Source organism: Pyrgilauda ruficollis, unplaced genomic scaffold (genome assembly GCF_017590135.1).
Source record: "Pyrgilauda ruficollis isolate IOZ18807 unplaced genomic scaffold, ASM1759013v1 scaffold51, whole genome shotgun sequence".
Lineage (NCBI taxonomy): Eukaryota > Metazoa > Chordata > Aves > Passeriformes > Passeridae > Pyrgilauda > Pyrgilauda ruficollis.
In genome coordinates this window covers 1,548,113-1,572,541 of record NW_024526711.1, presented here as the reverse complement: position 1 = coordinate 1,572,541, position 24,429 = coordinate 1,548,113, and positions in this window count along the sequence as shown.

Here is a 24,429-nt window from a genome sequence, read left to right as displayed (position 1 = left end):
GTTTGTATTAAAGTGTACTCTGCATGCCTGCTGCATGAACTTGTCAGATTGGGTAATGACATCCTTTGCAAGAATATCTGCAGACCTTAAAAGGACACTGGGATTTCTGAGTTGGGAGAATACTGAGCAAATTCATATTTGTGAATTGTGAATATCTGTGGGTGCAGAACTGTCCCCAGCAAAAGCAGATAAGGAAATACATATTTTAGCTCTTCTTCTATGCCCTCAATGTTAAAGAGTTTCAGAGCAAGGGTGATTGTGTTCACTTTGAGAGGTCACTGATTTTCACAATGCGCATTCCCTTGAAAATGATAGGACAGAGCAAAGCCTTTTTGTCCTTAGTGAGATTCATAATTAATTGCAGAGCACAGTATCAAACTAAAACATTTTTTTAGAGCTGAGGGCCCCAAACTGGAGATCTGGGAACCCAGACCCCCTCCCCCCAAGAACAGCAGCAGTCCCTGGAAGTGCAGCAGAAACATTTCTTACTCAGGAAAAGTAGTCTTAGATCTTCCAACAAATGGTCCCGTTAGCAGCTGTTCAATGGTTAATTCTGTCTCACTGCAGATTTCTCCTGTTTCTGTGTGTGTGTGAGTGCCTACCTTCCTCCTCTCTTGGGAGATACCCAGAGAAGGTCTGTTAAACCATGCCTTAGTTGGAAATACAGGCCAGTTTAGTATTCTGAGAAAGCAAGCTAAGTAAGAATAATGTGGCATACTTCTGGAGGCCTCCCAGGAACTGACACAAAGAGAATGGAACCAGTATTTCAGCTGTGAAAATTAAGAAGGTTTTTAATCACTAATGCCTAAATTCTGGTCAAATGCTTTACTTAGCTGTTGCATCTAAATGGATTGTTGAAATGTTGGAACAGGAGTAGGAGGAGAGCAGAGCTCAGGTAGGACTTCAGTCCTGTTTCTGAAATTCTGAGCTTGATGGAAATTCTCTTAGGTCTGAGTGATTTAGAACACAAACATCCAAACAAAATCTTTTTGCTGAGGCTTAGCCATGGCTATCAGCCAAACTCCCAACCAGCTGCTCACTTCACTCCCTGCAGTGGATGGGGACAGAAAATAGGACTTGACTAGGGGAAAATTACTTTTAATTTGTTGCCAATTAAATAGATAAGAGTAGGGATAAACAAAATTAAAAACATTAAACCAGCACCTTTCCTTCCCTATTTTTCTTGCCCAGCTTCATTGCTTCTCTCCTGAACTTTCACCCTCCAAGAAGTGCAGGGGAGCAGGGAATGGGGGTTTGCTCCTCTCTGCTGCTCTTCTCTTTGCCTGGAAATGTCTGTGCCTGGCACAGGGTAGCCCATGGCCATCTCTTACATCTTGCAGCCTCAAGAGTCTTCATACCTGCACCCAATGTGGTGCCTTTGCAGTGAAAGGGAAATTTTGGTGCTTTATTGAATTGAGACAAAGGTCAGAAATCACTGCTGATTTTGGTCTCTTTTCTCATGCTGGATGGTCGCCCAGAAAATGAATGGAAACCCTTGGAAAATGACAGGCCCACTGTTCAATGTTAGATAGGAAGTGGTGCACTGTTAGACAAGATCAGAAGTGCCAGGAATGTTTTAGTTCCTGGTAGAGGAAAATAATTAGTAGTGAAACACATATGAAGATGCCAGTGGACATGAAAGAAATGTAAACATGGGTGTAAGCAAGGCAGCAAGGCAAGGGTGAGTGCAGTGCAGGGAGCAAGTGGGAATTCCTGTGAGAAATGGGACAGAGAGGAACTTTTGTGATCGCTGTGTTTCAACCAGCCCATACATGCCACCACAATGTGCTGGCCTTTCTCAATAGCATTTTCCCAGATAGTTCCATATTGCAAGTACTAAGTATATTTACCCGAATTACATAATTATGCACCATTATACAAGTCAAGTAACTGCATTAGAATTAACAAAATTCTATATATATGCTCTCATTTTAATGTAATTTCTATCAGAATAACCTAAACACCCACTGAAATACAGAAATAGGCACATTTAGGAATATTATCCTCCATGTATCCATATGTTTCTATATTTAAATTGCAGCTAATTATGTATATGTACGCAATTTCTTTATTGCTGTGAACAAACAGGAAGAGTTCTGTTAATTTTTCAGGGAAAAAAAAAAGAAATAAGCTTTCAGACTGAAGTGTTTGTTACATTTTCATACAGATGAATAAAGAAAACATTAGTAAGCATCTGTCAAGATTTATATTTGATGTTTCTCATTTAAACTTGTAATTTAAAGCATGAAAAAAAATATGAATGATACAGTATGACCTAATGCCCTTTTCACCCTTTTCACCATTTTAGAGCAAATGTTGAATGCATTGAGGGCACAGATGACTCTGAAGTCACACAGCCCTTCTCTCTCTCCTTTTGGGGAGAAGCTTTAATAAAATGAGATAATAAAAGAGGACTGGTTTTCCTTCCCTTTCCTAGGATTTGTTTGTGAAACAAATCTGTGCTCTTGCTCTTCAGGAAGGGGACAAAGAGGATGTCCAAAGGGATCCATTCCAATTCTGCAAAATGCAGGTCTTAAGAGCTGTGTTGAGTTTGCTACAGTCACTCCTCTTTACCTCAGCAGGCAGGGTTTTTCTGAAAACTGGAAGCAGAATCCTAGATGAGATTAGCTGGGGTGTCTGAGAGCAAGTAGCATAGTCAGAGGTAATGTGAACACAGCACAGGAGTCAGGCCATTTTCTCACTTCCATTTTCACCAGAAGATGCCAAAGAGTTTTGCCCAGTCTTTTTCCTTATGGAATGGAGAATTGACTCACTGTTGGAGGTTAAAGATATCAAGAGAAGATACTTGTCAAACCATTTAACGTGATATAAACTTTCTGCCCATTTTCTAAACTCTGCTAATCTGTGCTCTAAGAGTTTTTCTATCAACTTGGTACAGACTTTAATATTACATCCCAGAGGACTGGCAAATGCCAAACACTTACTCATAGAAAAAGAAAGCCCAAACAAAAAATGGCTTGGCAATTATGGACCAGTAATTCTTTCTTAAGAAATTATAGAAAAACACTTGAAACAATGAGAAATTTCATGGACTACTCATATGTCTCTCTTTAAACTAATATTTTCCAATATAAAATAGGAGAGTGACAGCTCTTAAAGAAGAAGGACTTTCATAAAGCTGGAGATGGAGACACATACCAAGCAAGTCACATGAAAGAGCAGTGCACAGGCTTGCATACTTCTACCAGCCAAATTCCCTTTACAGACAGAGTTAGTGGAATAAGTTTGTGAGGAGTGCAACATAGAGGGGGTGACACTGCCCTGCCATCCTTCCTGTGTGCCAGGCCATACCCATGGGCCAGCACCTTTTCTCCTTTACACATTGCTGCCAGAGAATGATAAGAGCAGACACCAGCAGTGCAAATTCATCACCATTTCGGCATGGGGAGAGATGAAGGCATCCCTGAGGAGTCATTCAAAGAGACTGAACAAGTGCTGAGTCAGCACCTTGACCTGGATACCTTACCCTCTCCTTGACACTACCTGCAGAAACCATCTGAGTTACCTTCAGTAAATGGGTCTGGAGAACTTTTCACAGACCAGAAAAATCTAATAGATGATATCTTGTCTCTTTCAAGAAAATACAGCTGGCTATCTTCGGACCTATCTTTTTGTTTTAAATGTTGTTTGTCCTAAATTTGCTCTCACATGTGTGATCAAAGTCGTGTAAATAATGACGCTTCTAATAGTGGATCAAAGGAAGAACAGAATAACTACTTCACAGCCATTTATTATCTGCATAATTAAATCAACGCCTGAACAGATGTTTGTTGAAAAAAATCTGTCTTTTTGGGATGTGCAGTTACAAAGGAATGTAAAATTACCCAAAACTGAAGTAAAATTCTGTCTCATATTTAGGAGACAGCTAATTAAATCTTGCTCTAAAAATCTTGTTTTTTCCTCAGCCAATGTGATGACTTTGACTAAATGCATTTCAAACTTTTAAAGGTTGTTAGGAAAGAAACCAATGGAAAGTTAAAACTTAGGTTGTGTTTGCTGATGTCTACAACATGAGTTGTTCTGTTTGCCACTGTCACCTCTGTACTTATGACCTAAACTCCTACTTATATGCATCGACTATTGCAATAATGTGTGATAGAGGAAACTAGGCTCAATTGAACCATCTCTATTATAGAACATATACAAATCCCCTCAAAAAACCACAAATTAAAAAAAAATACAAACAAATAAAAAGCTCAACCCCCCCCCAAAAAAACAAACCACAAAAAAACCCCCCAAAACCCACAAAACCAAAACCAAAAATATACTCCTAGCAAAAAAGAAAAAAATATACCATCTAGCAAATCTGATGAACTGCCCACATTTAAAATTATTCTACTTGAAGAATTTCATTAGAACAGCCAAATTTCAATTACCAGCATTTGTTCACTTTCTCTTTGAAGGAGTGGTTCATGCTGGTGCCTGCAATCAAACCCTTGCCATGCTTTAATCCATTAGTACATGTGAGCCCTCACAGCTAAGGGATGCTTGCTTCAGTTTCTGTGCCATCAAGACACGCTCAAAAGGGAGAGAGAATTGCCTAATCTGCATGGGGAGCATCAGGATGCCTGGATGCAGCAGGTGGAGGGAAAAAAACCCAACCACAGCAGCTTTTGCTTTGATCCAAAATCTGAGGAAGACATTGATTTTGTTGGCTTTGGAGCAGTGACTCAGCCCTTGTTTCAGAAGGATTCAAACGTGCTTTCTTGCATGCCTTGTTGAATTCATGAGACAGAGCAGCCTCCTGAGTCCGTGCTTAAATTATTATGGCAGGCAAGAAAGAGGAAGTGCTAAATAAAAGCAGCCTTGCCTTTGGTGCCTCGCAGCTGCCATGCAGAACCACTCTCCAGGAAACCTGAGCAAAGGCAGTCCTGCTTCCTGCAGGTTGTGGGTGGTTACCAGGGCACCAAAGGGATGCAGATTCGCAAGGATCTTTCCAGGCTGTCATGTAATGGTGATGGTAGCCAAGAGCTCATTTCAGTGTTTTTATCTTGAAGAAAACTTATCTTTTAGCACAAATGTAATAGAATATACGTCTGTTATATTAGGTCTATTTCTCACATCTGTGTTGGGTTATGATTTTGTCATTAGCATGATTACACTTGTTACGTGTACAGAGATAAGCAGTGTTTGTTTTCTCATGTATCTAAAACATCAGAATGATGGTTATATGCTGCATCCTAAATATCGAGTTACTTAAATCTCAAGTTCTTACAGAAACTTATCACTTTCTTGGTCTAATAAACACTTAATATCTTTACCATCTTGAAAAACCACAGTGCAGAATGTTAGATTTACCAACATGGGTAGATGATATTTAAAGCAGAAACATTTATAAAAAAAGAACACATGGGAATCAGGAAGTAGCAGCTATTTCACTTGGCAGTTTCCTTATTTTGCAATACTTTCTAGTCCAGTCCCCTTCCTGAGCAATGCCAAGGTCATCACCTCACAGCTTTGAGCAGCAGGTCATTCAACCTGCTTACAGCTATGAGAGGTATAAAGTGATTTTTTTAAAGTTTACTTTGAATTTATGTTTCTTTAACTTCCAATTGTGTTTTCCTTATTCAGTCTTCTGCACTAAAGCTAAAAAAGAAGCTTCTGTTATCTCAGTCATTTATGATTTCAGTCACTTCTATTAAAACTCGACTTATGAACATAGTTTTCTAACTTCTTTTCATAACTTATATTTTTTAGTCTTAGGATTACTGCTGTCCATTTTGACTTTTTTTCCTTTTATAAAACAGATGTAAGAAAGAAAAGGAAGCCATTGGTTTGATCGAAAGTAATGCCCAGCATACTGTCCATTCATATTTTTCTTTCTATTAACTAAACAGAAACGTCTTGGGTGAGGAAATTTCTTTAGAAGATGTAGCTTAAACTTTTTTTTTTTTTTTTAAAATCAAGTACCACTTGTGTTATAGTTGTCTCTTTTTAGGATAGTCAGTAGCAACCCTATATTTAGGGTATCATGTGCTATTATAAGAATCCTTGGAGCCATTTTATAAGAAAGTCTAACAGCATTGCTTGTGTCAGGTTTTTGAGATTTTCAGCTGAAGACAAGTGCTTGGGGTAAATAATGCTTTTTCCTCTCCACTCCTGCCCATGAAAATTCATTTATACTTAGCTGAGATACAGGCTGTTAAATTGCTGTTCCTTTTCTTCACTGGTGCTCTGCTGGATAGCCTTGGCATCACATCAAATTGGTAACAGACCAATGGTGCTGGTGGTTCAGCACCAGAGTGCCGCTGCTGCCTCCAGCATCACCAGGAGGAGGGAAGCCGAGAGGGGGGCCTGGCAAAAGCAAAGCCAGTGGCTTTGATTTCTGCCCATCTGACCTGGGACTTCCCCCAAGACACTCGCTCCTTGTCTGGCTGTGAAGGAGAGAGAAGCCAGCCTGATTTGCTGATAGGTTACCCGGATGGCCAGCTGCTGCCTTACAAAGGAGAAAACCACGGGCTCCTGTGACGATGACAGATAAAAAGCCTTTGCTTAAATGAAGTGAATTTGGATTGCCAAATTGCCAGCTGTGTGCCTCCCAGACAGCTCCGTGGGGCAACTGGTGTCCCTTCTCCTCTTATGTAGTGCCTGTGCTGGCCATGCTCACTGCCCACTTCTCACTTGTAGGAGACAAAACTCTGCTTGCCTCTTCCAGCAAGGCTGAGTAAGGATAACATGAATCCACTGTCCTGCTCCTGGACATTGGAAAAGGGTCTCCTAATTTAAAGGATGCTATTTTCACTAAAACAGCTTCAGTTTCCCTCTGTGGGAAGTTTGCTTTTTTCCATCCCACTCCAACTTTTTGTCTCTTCTTCACCCACTGCTAGTTGTAGGGGGTTTAGGTCTCACCCCCTAATATCCCTCAACCTTCAGTCTTCAAGCCCTTCACTTTTTCCTGCCCGGTGGCTGTAGGAGAACCTGCCTTAAAATGAACCACTTTGTGCTGCATAGCCATGAAAAATAGCCAGCTTTTTAGTCCCAAGGAGGGGCATGCCATATGAATATTGTCAAGAAAATCAGCAAATAGCTCCATCTTTTTTTTTTCTCTTTCTCATGAGCACTGAGTTAAAGTGGTATGAGTAGTATTTGAATTTATGTTCTGCAGCAACAGATGGGTTTTAAGGGCTTGTTGCAGGGTTGTTTGAAATATATTTATTCTTAAATACATGCTTGATCTCATCTTTTAAAATGCTGCCAGGAAGGCTTCTTGACAGTACTCTGGAGACAGAGGGGAGAGGAAAGGAGGCTGTTGACAGCATCTGTGGTATTTGGGTGGGCTCAGTGTGCTAGAAGGAGTAACGTGGGGTTGGCAGGCTGCAGCTCTTCACCCTGTGCTGAGACAGTGCAAACCTGCCATGTGTAGAGAAGCCCCCATGGTCCAGCTAACAACCTTCATTCATCTTTCTTGCACACAATATTTCCAAGTGTTTATGGAGCTGATGTACAGCATAAACCTCTTTTCTGGGTTAGACTTCGGCTCCCATCAAGCCCCTTTTGCCAATGTCAGTTTGGCCTCAGGGTGGTGCTGAGCCGTTTGTCTTGTGGCTGGACATAAGAAGTCTAAAACCAGAGTTTATCCAGCCTGTGTGGTTCTGAAGGTTTGTTTCTTTTCCAGCTCTTTCAGAGGAGATGAATATTGGGATGATGGGGATAAAGCACTATCAAAGGGGAAAATCCTAAAAGCTCATGTCCCATACTGACTCTCCCATCAAGCCCCTTTTGCCAATGTCAGTTTGGCCTCAGGGTGGTGCTGAGCAGGGCATAAATCACACCCTAAGACACTGAGACACAAGTTTCTTCGTTTGTCTTGTGGCTGGAGATAAGAAGTCTAAAACCAGAGTTTATCCAGCCTGTGTGGTTCTGAAGGTTTGTTTCTTTTCCAGCTCTTTCAGAGGAGATGAATATTGGGATGATGGGGATAAAGCACTATCAAAGGGGAAAATCCTAAAAGCTCATGTCCCATAACCTCTTCCTATGCCATGGTTGTCTCCCTGGAAAGAAGACCTCACCATATAACCAGTGTTGCTGATGAAAATATGATTGTGATTGACTAGGGTGACTTTTCATTTCAGTTGGGTGCTCAGAATCTTGGTGCTTTGGGCAGGAATGGAGCTACCTGAAATAAATGGACTGAAATAATTTTCTCACTATCTGAAAAAAATTCTTGATTTCTGAACTTTATTTACATTTATTCTTCAAACCGAAGTTTTTGTACAGCTCAGGCTATCTCCTTTTCTTCACCTTTTTTGCATTCAGACAGCAACATTTCCTTTAATAATATTTTCCTAAAACCTTTAGCTTTTCAAAGGAAGGTCTGCTTCATCAAGTATTTTGCCAAGAAAAGTGCTTAAGAAGTCCCTTTTATTAAGCTCTGTTCCCTTTCTCTTAACACATCAGTGGGTCTAGAGCATGAATTCTCCAGGGACCAGTGCTCTATAAATACCTTTGATGGATAAATTACAAACTGCCACACACTAGAGCAGGTTTTACTTGTGTTGTGAAGTGAAGGGCAAGGGAACTAACCAAAATAAGCACAGGGTTGCTGGTGGAATGGAATTTATCATGAGGACTTGGTTTGCCAACTGTTGTCACAGCTATTTTCTTTACCTAAGCACAGGGATAGAAATACAGTAATTACTGTTGGTAAATGCCATTTCACGCTGCTGACTACTGCACTTTCCAAGGACTCTTGTTACTGTACAATCATCGCCAGTTTTGACAAATTACATCTGATTAATGAAAACAATATTTCTAAATCAACCATACCTCCTGAGAAGTCACCTCCCTGGCAGGGAAGAAGAATGAAGGGGAATTTCAGTGGGGTTTCTCAGAACTGTGGCGATCCCAGGTGTGCTGCCTGTGGTATCAGTAGTCATCAAATATTCCAAAAAGGGGCACTGATTGAAAGGAGCAGAATGGAGGAAAGGCTGCTGTGAAAACAGGTGGTGAGCTTCTGGAGCTTGACACCACTGGACATGAATGAGGACATGTCAGCAGGTTGAAAAAGGGATTAAACACATCTATGTCCAACAAGCACATGAACAGAAATTGGCAGGAATATGCAGTTAATCTAGTAAAAGTAAAGTATGAGGAATGTTGAGGCTCCTGTGCTCCCATCAATAAACTCTTTCACTGTCACCTCTGAGATCAGTATTGGATGGGACTCTGTTGTCTAACCCAGCAATACATTACTGTCCTTAAAAACTAGAAAACACAAAACTGCTGCTTCAGCCATAGATGCCAGCAATAGAAAGCTTTAGTATGTTCCCCTGAAATAGAGGGTGGAGGGAATGGGACAACCAGGATTAGGGCTGACCTTTTTAAAAAGTCTGGAAGTGCACAAGGTAAAAAAGACCCCTTCCAAAAATGTAGGGGATTACTCTGAAATTCAGCCGTTTACCTGTATGCACTATTGTTACATGCATGTTTCTACAGCTTAGAGTTATTTACTTAAATTTTTGTTGTTGCTGTTTTCATTTTGCCTACATCTTCTTATGTTTAGGGAATATGGCTGGCAAAGAAACTCAGTGAGGCAGCTTGAACTTAGACATCCAAATTTGCCTGGAATACCTTTCAGCTGTCTTCAACTGTATCAGGATCTGTTTCTTTCTCTTCCCTTTCTTAGAAGTCTTTGGGAATCCAACAATGGCCAGAAGACACACATATAATTGTAAGAAATCTTTTGTTTACAGCTCCCTTCCCTCTGCTTAGACCTGTTCTCAGTGGGAGGTTTAATGTAGTTAACACTTTTTGCTGAGAAAAACACATTTTCAGGTTTTGCTTTAATTTTAAAGTAAGTTTACATCGTCTTCTTGCTGAATTGAAAGCACAGTCTTTGTTCCTTCCATGTCATTCATCACAGCCCTAACAGGGAGAGACTGAAGACAGGTTCCACTGGGAGACATCTGTGCAAACATTACTGCTGCCTTTCTATCCATCAGGTTTTAATCTGGACCACTGCATTTTTCATTTTTCCTTCATTCCTGTGCTTCTCAGAGACGGTGAAGCAAGCTCTGGTTTCTTTATTTATGCTCGTTATAAACTGCCCAGAAGCCGCTGTCATTGACTGAGACCCCACTGTGGGAGAGGAAGGAGACAGCTGCCATCTCCAAAGATGTTTTGGGGGTGGACTTGAAAGCATTTGTGCCTTCAAAACCCCAAGAATAAAACCAATGTTGTCATATACAGCTGTCCCAGTCATAAAAATCATTTCAGGGTAAGTTAGGGCTCGTCCCATAGAGTGGCTACAGAGGTGAAAATGCAGCAGTCTCTTGTTGTGGGAAAAGGGGTTAAGTCCAACCATCTGACTTAAGATCCATTTATAAAGTGTTTTTAGTATTTTATTTATTCATCTATCTAACAATTTAATACTAATAATAGAGGTTAGAGGCAGAAGTGAAGAGTAGGGCTTGCTGTGTTAGTTTCTCTGTCAAAACCTAATAATCTGCAGAGCCAGAACTTTCCTCAGAAATACGCAGTTTTCTTGTGGCAGTGTCAAAGCATTGAATTTTATGGAATTCAAATTGAAAGCTCTATTCATAAGTTCTTTCATTACCAGAAATTTTGATGCCCACAATTTGCATTAAATTCAAGAACTCCAACATCTTTCTGGAAAAAAACCCAAAAATGCTACTTAGATTTCTAACTTGTCATCTGAACTCATACACCAAATTCTCAGAAACTCCCGAAATTATGCCTTCAGCACACAGAGCTGAGAACTTTTTCTCTCCTCTTGCTGACAGTGGTTTTACAATTCTGATTTATTCTGAGCTTTATTCTCTGTACTTTTCAGTCTTTAATAGAGTCTCATATTGTAATCACAGCTGAAATCTGCAGATTATGCTGTGATAATAAATTATTCAGATGGGCTACTTAGACTTCATTTTACCAAAATGGTTCCATCTCTATCAATGATTGACAGTTATTTCTGAGCATTATTTAGCCTTTCACATCACAAATCAGGACCCCTGCTTATTGCCAGCTCCAGCTTTAGTGCCAGATTCCCATCTGGCATTGTAACGGGGAGTATTTGAGTAGGACATGCTGCCTTTTTTTAGTATCAAATCCATAAGGCTCACAATGAAAAAACAGCTTCTTTTATCTACTGAGCTCAAGCTCATGTATTCTGTAAATCATTTTAACTTCTCAAATGTCAAGATGATTTTAATAGCCATAATTGAATGGAAAACTGTGCTGAAACTCAGATGTTGAGTTGGAACTCTCAATGAGGTAAAAAGCATCTTTTTCAATAGCCCCTCTATTAAGAAAAGAAAGTTAAGCACTGTGTTGTGTAGACATTTCCATCATGTTCCTCCCTGAACAGTAATTAGCTCTGCTCCTGCTGTGCCATCCAGCTGGGGCTCTGGGGGATGGCAGAGCTTTCTAGCAAGGTGTGAGGATCCACACCATGATGCCCTACCAAGCCCTTTAGGCAGGTGCAGGCTCTCGTGACCTCTCAAATCTCTGATGAGGAGCACAGCGTCCTCCTGCATGGCTCCCTCCTCTTGTCTCCCGTGCAAGGAGCTGTCTGCTGTGCTGGCCAGGTGCGTGGTCAGGGCTTTTCTGTGGTCTGACTGGGATGTCCCTCGAATGAGAGACCTCCACTTGTCTGTGTCTGGTGGCTTGTTAGCAGCACGTGTCTCGTGCACAGCCAGCTGCTGGGCCAAGGCAGTGTGTCCTGCAGAGAGCAGACCTATGGGCAGGAATCTTGCATCTCCAGTCTCAGCTCAGCGTACTAAGACCCAGATCCCTCAACCTTTGTTGTTATCACATATATGTAACAATAAGCAAAGAAAACAGGCAATCTCAAGAGGTATTTGAGGATCAGAAAATTCAAAGCTAATTTAAAAGTGATTACCTGACAAACAAACAGACAAATCTCTAAGATGATTCCTCTGTGCCCTGTCTTTTATTAAACCAGATTTTATTTTTCATGATTGAGAGAAGTCATTAAATCTTATCAATGGCATTTTTTGGTCTGCTGTCACAAAATTTTCTCCCAGAATACCTTCCTCTCTCTTGATGATTGATGCTGAAGCATTTTACATGGCTGTTCTCCCTTTGAGGGATTTAAAAAAAAAAATTTATTTTCCTCAGGAAATACATGAATGTGTACATATAATCTTCTGCTGTCAAAAATTCATCTGTCATGTTTCAAGAGTAAATGAAACATGACATGAGGCTTTTAAAATGTATTGTATCATTGTATCTCCTCTTTTTCTTTGGAATTGCCTCTAAAATTCAGTGTCACATATTCTTCTCTGAGAAATCAAAGCAAGTAAATTCAGTGTTGCTGTCAAGATTTGTCTCTGCTCCTAATACCTAAATGAGATACCAGGAGAAAAAGTATTGAAACCAGCTGATTTTTCAGACAAGGTTTATGTGAGTTACCAGAAAATTGTAGTTTCCCTGTCTCTATTTCCCATTCTTTCTCCTACTCACACCAAAGAAAACACCTTTGTTTTAGAGCTAGCACCTTTCTCTCTATTTGTCTGTCTTACTGGAGGATTTCTCATTGTTTCAAGCAGGTGGGCAGGAGATCTGTATTTCTACCACCTTAGCTAAATTATTCAGTGCATAGTTGCTGTCCTGTGGCAGAGCAGTCCCTGTTACATCCATTTCATGGCTTCTTCCAGACTCAATAGTTTGTGTGATGAGTGACATGCTTTCTGTCAAAAAATGATGACTGATTTAATACATGTACAGGGTTAAATGTGAAGATGAAGTGCATGGTATCAGTCTGATTACATGCATTTAATATGTCATGTATGTAGAAGTACTAGTAAGAGCCATAAGCTGTGAATATTTGATATTAATGATACAGAGAGAACAATGGTCTTGAACATCATAATTTCCGTGTATTTAGCAGTAGAAACAGCAATTAACAGAAAGATGGAATCCTAAGTATTGAGGAATTTAAATATATTTGTATACAAAGCACAGCTCATGTACCTAAGTAAGTGGGATGGAAGTAGGATTTGACAGAAAGTTGGAATGATGAGCAAGGAGGAGGAGTGGAAGGACAGCTTCTACACACAAAGGTGGCTTCCCAACTATGGCTGACTGCTGCATCCATGAAATATAAATGTATACATGGGCATGCATGTATATATGTGTGTGAATTTGTAGTGTACTACTGCCTATTCTTGGGCATTAAAAGGACTCGAGTTAGCTCACTTGAAATAATCCTGACTTCTTCTAAACAAATCAAAAATCTAAAGTAATGCAATTTATTAAAATGCACTATACTGCCAACTCCACCATTGCAAGCTCTGCAGTATCTTCATTGTCTGGCTCTTGCCAAGTGAGAAAAGCATTGTTGTTTTGTCATACTGTATTCCATTCATTCTGCAACCTGACATAAACAAGCACATGTTCAGCATTATCCCAAGCAGACCACAGATTTGCCCTTTGTTTGACCATCTGTTATGTTTGCAGTTCCTAGAGAACAAATTCTAATTATAGGATGTAAGTCATTTTGGATATAGCCTTAGATGACTGGAATAAGAGGCCTTACTCTGTTAAAAGAGGTTTTCAGTTTTCAGATTTAAAGCTGTATCAGGTCTCTGACCTAAAACTGTGTCATTATTAGAGTCACTGAATGACTAATTGCTGTGTCCCAGGACTTTGATAAGTGGTACATTTTACTCAGTTCTGAAGAGGGGTCTTGAGGGTGCTAAACAGAAAAAGAGCAAACAAGGGTCTGATTCTTGCTCATATTAGGCACCATCAGTCTGTGGGGGAGCATATGGATAAAAAGAGCAGGAAATGCATATTATTTATATTAGAAGTTATTTACTGTTTATATTATTAATAATAATTAATTAGTTGATATTTATATTAATTATTTATATCTATTTATATTAGAAGTTTCCAGAGAAATGTGTCATGATAGATTGATTTTTTGCACAAGCACAAGTTAAAATCTTCACGTATCATAATGCCTCTTTCAGAGTTAAGGAAAAACAAGTTAACTGGGATGCTTTTCCTTACTATTTGACAGTGTAGCCTTATTGCCATTTAGAATTTTTAAAAATTCACTGTGCAAATTTCAGTGGTCTTGTTCTGCCGATCAGATGTTGGCATTTAATTTCCTGAACTACCTGCAGTCTGCTTCTGGTTGTTGTGAGTAGGGTCCTTAGAGTGCAAACGAGCCCTTTCTAATGAAAGCTGCCCAGGGAGCACTGCCACAGGGATGACTTCCACATCTGGGAACATCTTCAGAAGCTGCACATGCACAGCCAGCCAGCACTGCCCTGCCTTCTGCCTGTAGCTCCCATCTGGCACAGAAAATGATCTGGGATCTATTTAGCCAATAAATATTCTTTGATGAGTGAGCTGAGTCAGCCGTGCAGGTGACTGTAAAGACCTCTTGTACCCTCTCTTTCTTGGCTCTTGCTTGTTATTGGCAATATCAATGAGCCACCTTCCTCTCTCCTCATTTATTCCCTGGCAATAGGGCTTAACGAGGACAAGGACTCCCTTAATTGTTCCTAACCTGGGGAGACCATTGTAGAAATCAACTGGAGTGTGGGACTGTCCTTGCTGAGTGGTTTCCTGGGGAAAGGTTAGTACTAATAGGTATGTTTCCACATTTTTTAAAGCATCAATCAGGTTTAAGCGTCTTCTGGCCACCAGGAGATGTGATGATGAATCTCTGCTGCCATGGTCAAGGCAGGCAATAGAAGTGTCAGCCGCACACCACTGCTCCTTATGTGACAGAAAAGAAATTATACCAGAGGAAAGATGATGCCTTGAGAAAAGTAGACTTCTTATGTCAACAAATGTTTGAAAATTTTTAGAATATGAAGGGACCAGTGTTTCATTTGCTTTTTGATGGCACATTGCCTAAAAGTTGTGATTCCCTATTCTTTGCTGACGACTTCAAGTGATACCAACTTCCCATGCTGCCATCCCCTTTGGTGGTGCTGCCACCACCAAAGTCTGGTCCTGGTGGTGACACTTGCTGCCTGCCTTGGCCGAGTGGAGCCCACCTTGCTTTGAGGTTCACCTTGATTTTTCACAGGATTAAAAGGAAGACTGATGCCACTGAGGAATAAAATCCTGTGGAGGCTGATGATGGCAGTATGGATTTCTGGTTCACTTTGGGGGAAAAGCAGCAAGAAAAGTTGTTTCAGTGAGTGCTGCTAAGCTGGGTTTGGGCTGCTAATCACCTTTGGGGGCTGGAGCTTTCCTAGAGTCTCACCATGAAGGAGATGGGTCATGGGGAGTCCAGGGGATTTGTTTTGTTAGAGCCCATCTTGACAGATGTCCCTTGTACTCATGACACTTTTCTGACCCATTGAAGAGTCATCTTTGGCCACTGCTGGAGCTGCACACTAGTCAGTAAAGGGCTGTCAGTCTGTATGATGCTTATGAGGTTATTTTTATGCCTACATTATTATGTTGTCATTCCTGCAAGATAAAAATGATTCTCTCTTGAGTTAAATGGCATCTGCTGATGGCTCTTGTAGAATGCCAAATATCTGAGAAGGAGGTGATTTTTTTCTGGTGACTTATACATTCTTTAACAGGTATACCTATCTTGTTTAGCAGATTTACAGGACTGAAGAAAGGAAAAGAGGTTACAAATCACAGCAATAGCTACATACCCTCAAATTTCAGTTTTATACACATCTGTCTGGCATCTTGTGTGCTGTAATGCTTCACTGGCACACATATATTTAGAAAATTGGTAATATGTTGCTAAAGCTTTCCAGTGCTACTGAGATTTCAGAGCAGATTCCATCCCTCAAATAGATAAGAAGGGGGAGGGGGAAAACAGGGAAACTACAAAAAGATTTGAAAGCTGCTCAAGACCTTGATGGAGAAAGACAAGAAAGAATATAAAACTGCTCAATGCATTTATTACCGACCTTAAATTTTTATAAGGCTAGTTATTCTGTTCTGATTTTTTTTCTGATATCAAGGGGTAGCATTAAAAATGTCACTCTTACAACACAAGAAAGCAATTTTTAAAAAAGCCCCTCACATAAAACAATCTAAATACTTGTGAAAAGCAAGAAAAGGTGATTTAATTCAATATTTTAAGACTAATTTGCCATGATTTGCAATATTGTCATGGGAACAGTTTTTTTTTAGTGGGTTACTGTTGCAGTTGGAAATTTTTGTTCCAGCGTTGTTCATTTTTTCCTTAAGAAAAACAACACCTCATTTTTTTGGTGATCCTTTATACTCTCCTTTTTTTTTTTTTCTTTATGTACTTTATTCTAACACAAAATAAATGGAAAATGTCACACCTTTCCAACAGAATCCTTTGTCATAACAGAACTCTTTTGAGAATTACTTTGGAAAAGACAAGAACAGTAGTGAATTGATGATTTGGCAACATGCCTGGTCTCACAAAATATATAGTTTAAGTTAGAATCAGGTTTTCCAGTATATTTTATCATCCAATTCCATCTTGTCCCATCAGAAACTTCCTCACGAACAGTAACCTGAAATGATGTCAGCGTACATTGTGTTATTACTTTTTAGATTTTTCCCACCTGTCATTACACAATCACAGTAGAAGCTGTCTGAACAGGTGTGAAAGCAAAATGTCTCTGCTGCTGAGGAGCATTCTACTCCTTGAAACACATCTTGTCTCCTCTGTTGTGTGCTCCCCAGGTGCATCTAACAACATTAATAACCTCATATGTCACAAAGCTGCACTCTGACTAAATATGGCCACTGACTGATGATCTCAACTGGCCTCAGCACTGGTCACAGTGGATTAATAAATTCACTGTGTAGCATTGAAAAAGACATTTGTAATAAATTACATTTTTTATGGAAGCATCCACACAAATATGTTCAGGTTAGTCCTTAACAAAAACCAGTCTCCCTAGTCTCTTGGTTTGAAGCAAAGAGCAAACAGTAAGGAGATGGACCAAGAGCAGTCACAGAAGCACCATAAAATGCTGGTTCCTTCTTGGATCCGTGTTGTGGATCTGTGTCTCCATTATCCAGGCCTGGGGCTTTCTGGTTTCCAACCTGTGGAAGGGCATTGTATTGTGTTTGTGGGAAATGAAAGACGAAGAACACACTTTTTTTTCAGTGACAAATACTAAGGTTCTGCCTCATTATAGCCAGTGTTTCCAAATAACAGATGATGCAGAGAGGATTGGAACACGGTGTTTTGTTTGTCCTGGTGTTAACGAGCATTTGAAATGTTGATGTGTAGGCAAATCTATTTCTGCTTTAATATTTTGCATATATATTACTATATAATGCCTTGTGGGGGGAATAGGAATTTAACATCTAAATATATTAATATTCAACAAATAGTGGTGTGTACAAAATAGAAGAAGAAATTATTTTTCCCCTTAAAACACAGCAGCCAATGTTAATTTGGCTTCATGCAATCTATTACAATGGTTGTACTAATTCGTCTCTCTAATTTAGGGCTGATAGATATTAATTTTTTTCTTCAGGAAATGCACAGCTATTTGCTTGTTTTCATTGAGCTCACCTCATCATAGTCTGAAATGATGTACAGTGGCAGAAAGGGGTTTGGTATCCCTTTCAGTTTGCCAGTGGAAGATTTCACAAGTGCCTTGAGCCGAATCAGAATAAACCCCAAATGGAAATAAGATGCTTCTTTTTAACATATTATAGGCAACCAGAGGTACATGATGTCCTTAGCTGCTCTGGGTTGCCATGGCCTGAAGTCTCTGATCAAGCCTGTGTGTCCCTCTAGAAGACTCATGGTGGCATCACTTCGTGACATTGATAATGGTGACCCAGAAGTAACTGGATTACATTCCACATCCTCAGGATGAAGACCAGAATACATTATCCTGGAGTTTCCTTCTGCTCTTAAAATACATAAATAAATTAATTTAATGGCTTACTTAAAGTGTTTTAAATAAATTATGGAGATATTTCTATATGAAAAGAATAGGAGGGAACAAGAGAGGTTTATGATCAAGTGAGAGCCACTAATTTATAAGCTGGGGCTATGCTGGTTCCTTTTGCATGTGACTGATAGTGGTGTGAATATGACACCATTTTTGTTGGACTTTTTGTCATCCACTGAAGTTAACTGAAAGAGTTTCACTGAGCCTGGAGGGCACTCCTGTCCTGGTGAGCAGCCATGGAAGGCTTTCATGAGCACAAGAGTATTCAGTAGAAGTTTTGCTGGCATGAGTTTAGACTGTGTAATTCTGTGTACCCAATTACAAACAAGCCATGCAAAATGCTGCCACCATATGCCATCGATATATAAAGGTGCCAAAAAGAAAAGCTTTCATCTAGCTCTGTGACTTTGGCAAAGAGCAATGAATACATGAATAGATCTCCTTCAAATAAATTATGTGGATGAGTGTGTTTCACAGGTTACAAAATACTTTTAAAGTGTACAAGGTGTGTTCATAGCTTGTAAGTATTTAAAACACAATACACACCAAGGTTCTCCTGGCTTTATTTGTTTTGCTTCTTCCTCATTTTCTCTTGTATTGGAGTAACAACTTATCATGCAGTCTGCTTATCTTCCTCATTAATGAGATTTCAGTTTAACTCATTATGCTCCCACCATCATATTTTTTCCCTATAATACTTTTTGATTCATGTAATCCCTTCCTAAAAAGATGAAATGCTAGGATTTGTAATTGGAATAACCTTTACTTATGAGAATGTAATGGTTTCTTTCCTCTAAATTGATTTAAATCAACACAATTCAATTAATTTCTTTCTTGTGCCTCTGTCAGTTTGACTAAATAACTATTCTAATATTGCAGTAGGGTCTATAATGTTGTTTATATAATGTTGTTTCCTGTCTTGGCACAGGGGTTATGGGACTTTCATCCAGTGCAAGATGTATCTCCCTTCCAGTACAAATGCCAGTCTGCTTCAGCTACTTGTCCTCGTGCCCTAGATTTGTACTTGGGCTTTTTTCCTGTTCTGCTACGTGTAAATATAGTAGTAGTCTCACTTCACTATTTGTAGACACCTACAGTTTTCATTTGGAGTATTTTGGTAAACTGGCAACTGCTTTGATATTTACTTTAGCAGGTGGTTGGAATACAGGATTGTTCATTTAGAAGTAGACTGTCTTTTAAAATCTAACAATTTAAGTGGAGTGTGAAGTCAAGCAAACCTTGAGATATGTTAAATATAAGAGCTCCAATATTGAGGTTTGGTGACTGTACACAGACACTTCTTTTTTGTTTTTTTCAAGAAAGGATACTTTTGTGACACTTTTGTTCCCTTTGGAATTTCTTTTTACAAAACTCCTAATGAAAATTAACAATTTAAGGATGACTTCAGAATGTTTATATTTTTTCTGCTTATGCCTTCTACTGGAATATAGTAGTTCTTGCTCCTCTAGAGCAATGGAATATTATTGAAAGAGGAAAGCAACTTTTCAAATAATATTAGATTAGGTTTTATTGTTTAAGTTGTTTCCAGGTGATACTTTTCACCAGACCTTTAAAAATCAATATCATTTTAACTTTTCTCCATCTCAGCCTACACAACTTCCATTTGCATGCACTTTTTTTACTGAGTGCAATAAAATTAATTAGATTCAGAGGGACTTTTCTCCTTTTTTCTTACTCTATTTTTGACTTCTTACCTTTTCAAGATTTCTTCCAGTTTCAAAAATTCTCACAGGAAGAACGAGAAAAATAAAAAATGTGATTAACTGCTATTTTAACACCCTTGAAAATGATACTCAAACCTGAGAAAGTTTTCAGAAGATCAGAGAAACTGGGGAAAAAAGAATTAATTAGAAAATGATAGGCATTTGGTGATAGAGAGAAAAAAGAAAGAATAAAGAGAAAACACATCACCCTCAACTTCGTCTTGGATTTTCAACATCTAATATTGAATGAAAATAAAACAAATCTGGAGTTAAACAAATTGGAAATTTTTTTTTTGTTTTAAATACTATTAATAAAAACACTTCATGAATATAAAAATGAAGCTGCTAAAGGCAGCTAAATTACCCCTGATTTGGGAGTTTGCTTAGAATTCACATGTTACTTGCAGATGTGATTATGGCAAGATCCTTCCTGCCCTTTGCAAGAACTAAGCAGCTGAAGCACTTATCCTCTAGGGAGGACTGAACCTATGTCTTCATCCTCTGTATCCTAAGAGAGCTTCCTGCTCCCTGTGTGTCCTGAGAGAGGCACCTTTCCATACTCTGCTGGCATTTACAGCACCACGCATCTGGAAATGCAGCAGGTGAGGGGCAGGTTTGGAGTCGCAGACATGTGCAATCATAACTTAGCCCTTGGTTAGGTCAGGCACACAGCTATAGATAAAATGTATACTATACTAGACCATAATTACAAGTCAGGAAACAGTTCTGGGGCCTCAGACAATATACATCTGACTTTAAGATGAGTATTTTCTTTTTTTTTTTTTTCCCTCCCTTTAAATTTGACATCACAGTGGTGGCAATGAGCCTGCATGCCCAGCGTGGATTGAGAAACAAGACTTAACCAATCTTCTGGCAAAGGACTCACTCCAAAGTCTAACAAATCTGCATTTGACTGTCTGCAGAGAAAAAGTAAGCAGTGCCCACATGGCAAAGTGCTGCTGGCTGTCCAAGAAGAGCCACAGCAGAGGAGGCAAGCGTGCCTGCAAGCTGGAAGTCACCCAGCACAGTGTGACTTGGCTCCTCATTCCCTAGAAAGATTTCTCATGGAAAAAAAAAACCTTTAAGATTCCAAACAGAACCATTGAATAGGTAGAAACAACACATAGAGAACTTCAGGGACTAGAAATGAGATGCAGGAATTCAGCTAAATAGTGATATGCTCTTGAGTATACAATGGATTGTCCCACTCCTTTAAACTGAGACTCCGCTCTGTGGAGAGAAGTATTTTGTGTGTAGTAGATGTCAGCCAAGAGCTCCAGATTGAATTCACTGTGTCAGGTAATCACAAAAAGGCAGACTTGAGCACTGGAACTGATGTTTTGGTTAACAATCAGTAAAATTGCAGTTAATAAGGACTTAATTTTATTGCTTTGGCTTTGAGTTCTTTCCCAAACGCTCACTATATATGTGATGGTATTCAGGGCAACAGCTCATTCTTAGACCTGTGCATAGATAAATTGTTCCCTCCATGGTTACTTCATGGTGGTCTGATATGGAGAAGAACAGAGACATACTGCTGATGATGATATTCTGAGGGAGACCAGATATGAAGGAGCTGCTATAAGCCTCATGAGATCTTCCATATCCTGTGTATATTATCAAAACAACTCCATGGAAGGTGTACAATTTGGGATGTAACAAGGAGTACTAGTGGACCATTAAGACAGGGTGGAGATCAGCACAAAGAAACTTATAAGCTATTTGTTTTGTGATGGACACTGTCAGGTGGTGACAAAATCTGCCATCACTGGAAACATCTGGAACACTGGGAGTAACCTTATTGGTTTCATGCACTTTTTCCTATACCTGCTAAAGAGAAAAACAAAAAAAAACCCAGGTGCTTGGATTAGTCTTGTTTGAATAAATTCCTAGCAGACTGCAAAGCATTTCTGGGAAATTAGAAAAGGACAGAATGGCAATTCTGAAAACAAAATTGCAAGAAAAGGTAATATAAAAGTAATGTACAATTTGGTAATAGTGCGCTAAGTAAGTTATTAGATTGCAGAGTTGGGGACAAACTAGATGTATTCTCACGCCTGTTCAGTTAAAATGAAACATAAAGGTTCTGTAAAGAGTGTTAATGTGTTGCATATTTTATCTTCTACCTGAAATGGGAATGCTAACGAGTTGCAAAGAAAGTTATTGTCACACTAATTTATTTAAAAGAGCTCTTTGAAGCTCGTGCTGTTGGCTGATGTGGGCTTGATTTAGGATGAGCAACCATGACAATTGCCTCCAAAGAGGAGCTTTGCAAGGTTAAAATGGGGAATAGAGGAAGATAACACGTGCCTGGCCAAAGTCTGATGTCAGGTGTAAGCAAACTCAAGGCATTCCTTCTGTTCTAGGGCAAAATCCTGTGTGGTGGGGTTTTTTTCTTGTGTGTGTTTTTTTTTTTTTTTGAAGGTTTTTTTTTTTTTTTGAAGGTTTTTTTTTTTTTTTGAAGGTTTTTTTTTTTTTTTGGTTTGGTTTTTTTTTTTGTTTTTGTATTGCTGCTTTTTTTTGTTTGTTTGTTTTTAGTTCTAAAATAACAGTTCTCAAAAATAAGGAATATTTCACGAATAGCAAAACTTCCATCAAGAAAGACAGACCATGGAAAACCTGGAGCTGGTACATATCAAAGAGAGGATCAGCAAGTAAAACTGAGCTGAGGCTAGTAACATAAAAGGAATCATATGGTGTTAGCTCACGTAATAAAACCTTTGATTCTGAGGTGTCCAGACAAGCTGACCCAGGAGACCCAGTGGGAGGGCGGTGGAGGAATTGTCACCAAGATTTTTAGATAAAGAGTTAAAATAAAGGCCTAGATGCTCTGCTGAAGCAAAACATGGTGTCTGAATCCTTACAGCTCTTGTAAACAAACATATGCCATGGTGGCAGCAGCTGGGGTAGGTAAAATGCCTCCAGTGTCAGTCTTCATCTTGAGGGTTTTTTTTTGTTCAGGTAGGTACCAAAGTTAGGTGAGTGGAGCTGTTGAGAAATTTTCACTTGCTTAATTCCTGCCCCCTAATTCCTGACCTTGCAGATGTGGCTCACAGCTCATAAAGGGATGGCACTTCTGCCCTGCAGTCATCCTTGTGCCTGTGTCAGTTACACCAGATGGGAGCTCTTGCCGGCAATCCCATGCCAGAACCCTGATCAAGCATACTTTTCTGGGTTGCTGTACCCCATGTTCACACATAAGGCTCTGCCTTGTATTGTCTTGCCTCTTGCATTCATGTTTTTTATAAATAAAAGAGAATTTTTCTCATTCATTGGAATAAAAATGCAGTTTGTTTATATAGATGTTTACTAAATCCTGCTCTGCATTCCTTTAAGCCATAATATTAGACATTGTAATTGCTCTTTTTGTAACCACCCTCACAAGCTGAAGAGATTTATGACATTAGGTAGCCTAGGCAGAAGGCCCAAATAAATTTATCTTCGTTGAAAACAAAAATCCTTCAGACTACTTAATGGATTTTAGGTTTAGCTGAATTGTTTTTATATCTTAATTTTTCTTTTTACGTTGAACTTAGAGTAGTATTCTAAACACAGATGATTTGAAACAGGATTTTTTTTCTCTGGCCATTTCCTGCACATTACAAGCCCTCTATGACTCAGAATCCTTGGACCAACATAAGGAGGTCACTTTGGTGGATATCTGTTGAAGATTTTAATGTATTCCTTCATGTCAGTTATAATGAAAATGAGGGTGCAGATTTCCCTGCCTGGCAGATGATTTGGTGCCCTGTGCTGGTGGGAAGGTGTCGGCTGAGGGAGGAGGTGTGTGGGGACACTGCTCTGAGAGAAGGGCTCGGGTGAGACCTGATGGGGAAGGGCTGGATGGTCACCTCCACATCTGGCAACTGAACAGTGCCAAGGCACAACGGGCCACACAGATCACCTGTGTCTATTCAGTTTAGAGGTACCTTTGCTTTATCTCAACACTGAAAATTCCTTGACCAGCTTGACATTTCTTCCCTACTACCCCAGGCTCCCTTTCCTCTCACAGCCAGATTCTCTTGGAAATCTGCTGTTCACAAAAAGCAGCTAAGGCTTTGAAAGCACAACCTGATAGAAACCTAGGGAAAGACCACTGTACATTTTGGTGTTATGGTGGCTTTACACTTTCTAACAGGTATTTATCAATGACTGCAATACTGCTGGTAACTTTCTAAATCTTCTGCAGCTGATGCAGCCGAAGAAAGAGGAATGAAGACCTAGAGAGAGATGCTGCACACCAAAGTAACTTCAGTGCCCCTGAGACAGCATGCCTTGAAAAGAGAACTGAGCTCTGCTTACTTCTGATGTAGTCATCCATACTGAGGTATTAAGTTACACTGAAGGGTACAAGTAAAATAGAAGCTTGCAAAATGAGAATTCAAATATATAAACAGGTTTCTGTTGATGGCAACCTAATAAAGGAGGTAATTCTCTAAACATATTGTTCCCATTTTGTTTCTAATTACAGTGAACTACAAGGTTAGTTCTGCTCTTTAAGTGCACTTTAATTACTCTCTCAATGTTGACTTTCTGCATTATGATTCCTGTAGCACACCATAGGAAATAGACGTTTAATTAACCAGATGTCACTCAATAAATCTTAACTTCTACTCTGAATCAGAAAAGCCAATGTTAATGGGCATAAAAGCACCAGGATTTTAGAAATAATTTACTTTTTATGTTCCTTTAGCTCTTTGTTATACTAAGGAAAATGTCTGTAATGAAGGAAAATTAAACTGATGCTTGTAAGCATTTAATTTAATGAAAAATAAGTCCACAAAGTAAAAATATGATTCTAACATTATGTAAGTGTTGACATT